This window comes from Triticum urartu, chromosome 3, assembly GCF_003073215.2.
Source record: "Triticum urartu cultivar G1812 chromosome 3, Tu2.1, whole genome shotgun sequence".
In the NCBI taxonomy this organism is placed as follows: domain Eukaryota; kingdom Viridiplantae; phylum Streptophyta; class Magnoliopsida; order Poales; family Poaceae; genus Triticum; species Triticum urartu.
This window is the reverse complement of record NC_053024.1, coordinates 319,343,516-319,347,094: the sequence shown is the minus strand read 5'-3', so window position 1 is coordinate 319,347,094 and position 3,579 is coordinate 319,343,516.

Genomic DNA, 3,579 nt, shown 5'->3' with positions numbered 1-3,579 from the left:
GAGGCCCTGCTCCATCGAGGCCCCGCGACGCCAACAACGAGGCAGAGGACACCGCCGGCTCCACCGAGGCCCCACCTTGCCGGCAATGAGGGGGAGGATTTCCCCTGCTCCGCCAAGGCGCCGCCCGCCGGCAATGAGATAGAGGACATTGCCAGCTCTGCCGAGGCCTCGCCCCGCTGCCAACGAGGCCGCGCCACACAGAAAACGAGGAAGAGTAGAACACGATAGGTCACCGCCGCTCGGGTCCAAGTACGGCCACCGCTGCTACCCTCCGGTTGGAGGCACCAGCAGCTAAGTAGAAGCAGTGTCCTTCTCCAACATAGCTGTACATCATGAAGCAGTCTCCCATGGTTGAGAAATCTCATGAGATACAGTCATTTGCTAGAGAACTTGAGCACTTCAGTTGTATGCTACCGGACAAGTTTGTTTCCGGAGGTATCATCACTAAGCTTCCTCCTTCGTGGATCTCATTGGCACTCTTGATGTGGAAGAAAAGGTGAGAGCAAAGGACACACGTGCTCGAGGAATTGAGGGAGGATCTAGTGCCAATCTGGTAAAGAAGAAGAACTTCCAGCCCCACAAGTTCAAGAACAAGGGCAAGTTTGATGGTAAAGCAAAGTTTGATGGGAAGAACAAGGCTCTGGAACACACGAACTTCAAGAAGAAGAATGACAAAAATAAAGGTGTTTGTCATGTGGGGACCCTGATCATTGGGCTCCTAGTTGCTCTAATCTCTATGACAAGCTAGGCGGGTTGACCACTGACGGCCGGTTAGCTTCTTGGCGGCGACGTGGAGTCGGAGAGCTATGTTGGAGAAGGACACTGCTTCTACTTAACTGCTGGTGCAGTTGGCTGACTGACACGTGGGCCCAACAGGCATCTAGGCCACAAGTCAGTTATGCAACTGCACCTGCAGTTAAGTCACTAAAGCTTCTGTTTGGCTCAGCCAGACACAGGTGGGTAGCTTCGGTTAACTAATTATACATCCAGCGCACCCATTTTTAGTTGAAGAATGTATGAAATGTAATGAAATCCGGCATGTTTATATGAAATCCGACAGTGTATGAATGAATTTATTTCAGTTAGCTTGAATTCTTGTATCACTGGCATTGGATGAACATGCAAAACAATACGTACTAGCATTATTCCCTGGGTGATCACCTCGTTTGCAGCAGTTTCACATGTACTCCCTCCAGTCCTTTCTAGTCTGCATTCAAGTTTTGTCTGCAGTCAAAGTATCTCTACTTTGACCAATCTTATAGAAACAAATATGCACTTTCACAATGTGCGAAGTAAAAAGGAACAGAAGGAGTACAATGATTTTGAGCAGCTTTTTAGTGTTCCTGTACATTGCAATCAAGCACACAAGCCTGGAAATTCATAGAGAACATTCAAAACAATCAGTGATTATGCATCTCAGCGATTCACATGTCAGAGCCAATATTTACTTCACAACTAAAGAATAAAGAAAAAATGGATCTACTCTGCTGACAGCAAAGGGCGTCCCATTCAAAAATATAAAACGCATGTCTTCTTGCTAAAATCAATGAGCAAAATTTGACAAGGTTGTCCCATTCCAAAATATCAAATGCCTACGATTGTGGAATGGGCAGGGTTTGCCATCAGTTCGGACATTGACATGGAACCTCGTGCTAAATAAACCAACTGTTCTTCTTGTGCAGTTCCACCAAAATCAACCAAATTCGCTCGGCACCTCCTTTCTTGTGGTGGAAATGAATGATTCGATGTATTCATGAACATTTTGTGCAGTTCCCATTGAAGTCAAGCTGAGCACCCCTGTTTGCACAAATGGAAAAAAGTGATTAGTATAAAGCAAACTGTACTATGAATTGACAGTTTAAACAAGCACCTACATGGTCCATGTAGAGCACACTTTTAGAAAAATGGAACTCACCGGAAAGAATCCTAGAACAACATTGTACTCGCGCATCACAACAAGAAAATGGAGATTTGTCAGTCCTTCTGAGCTGAAGTTAGTTTGGTCTTGTGGGGGGTAATGTAACCATCCTTCAACTGCTCCATCTGATGAGAAGATAGACAGGGCTTCTTCATCCTGACATAGTCGGAACTAGTCACTTCACGTACTCCATATTCTTCTTCAGAGGAGGATGATCCTGTTGTGCAATGACAAGAGGACAACTAAATGCTAGCATCCCTATTTGCTCGAAAAAAGGAAAGGAAATATTTAAAATAGCATAGATGAAGCACTTCTCAAGGACCATACCACTTTTTGATGACAGTATCTAAACAGTAGCACAACACCAATAGAGATGACAAAGCTCAATCATATGGATGAAATCAGTGGGCGAGTACCAACGTTCGTCAGGAGGCTTATTGTGTAGAGCATACAGATGAAGCACTTCTCCGGAACCATCTGTTGCTATCTACTATGGTGGCCATGCTTACTATATACTCCTCGATTAGTTTAATGTTTCCAACATCTTCTTGTGCAGTTCCACTAAAATATATGGTATCTTCAAAGAAGATCCGGTTTGCGCAAGTAGAGATAATTACTTATTACATTAAGAGTGGCATCAAATCAGTGGCAAAACAATTGCTTGTTCCAGCCAGAGCAATAAATTAAGATGCAAAACTATATCATTACTTGTGTCATCAGAGTTCGAGTGCTTCATTACAACACCGGGAGTTGATTTTTTTCTTCCACTTGTTCTTCCCCTTCTTCACTTGGTTCAATAACAGACAAGCTTTGCCTTCAATGTAAGATTTGGCATGTCAATTAGGTTGCACAAGTATAGCACTAAACAATGACATTAATTTTCTGATGGAAGTGGCAAAATACAGGCCAACAGTTGTGAAATATCCTTACGGTGCACATACAGATTGGAAGTCTTGTCTCCATTTGTGCAGTTCACTAAAATCAAGCAACATTACTGTACAAGTAGCACAACATATGAAAGCACACTACAGAATCATGTGAAAGAAGGCTAGTACTGACCTCTCATGATGAGGAATTCAAACAACTCACAAGAAGAAGATCTGAACCAAATTTGCCAATACGGATAGGAAGTAAGATCTCCTCTTGTGCAGTTCCACTAAGATCAAGCAATCAATAAACATTGTCGGTGTGATATTTTGGTTGAACTGCACAAAACACTCTTTAAACAAAAGTGTTTTGTGCAGTGCAACAAAAGGTCACAATGGCAACGAGTTGAAGTAGATAACCCTATTTACACAGAGGTGCAAAGGAAACAACTAGTGGTCAATAACGGTGGATGACACAGAAGCCAACAAAAAGAAACATCTACCTTATCTAAATGGGGAAGAAAGCAAGACAGTAGCATTTCTCAAACGGTGGCATTGATTAATATTAACAAAGAGAGTATATTAACAATAACATTCGTTAAACATGTAATTTGCTTTTAGCTGTGGCATTGCATCAATTTTCCAGCGGCATTATTAGAGGGTGTTTGTTTACAGGGACATTTTGGTGGAGGGACTAAAAAAACTCTGTGTCAGTCCCATCTAAACCAAACAGGAGGGACTTTTAGGGACTAAAAATGGGCATTTGGGACTAAAGAAAGAAGACCCCGAGGGAGA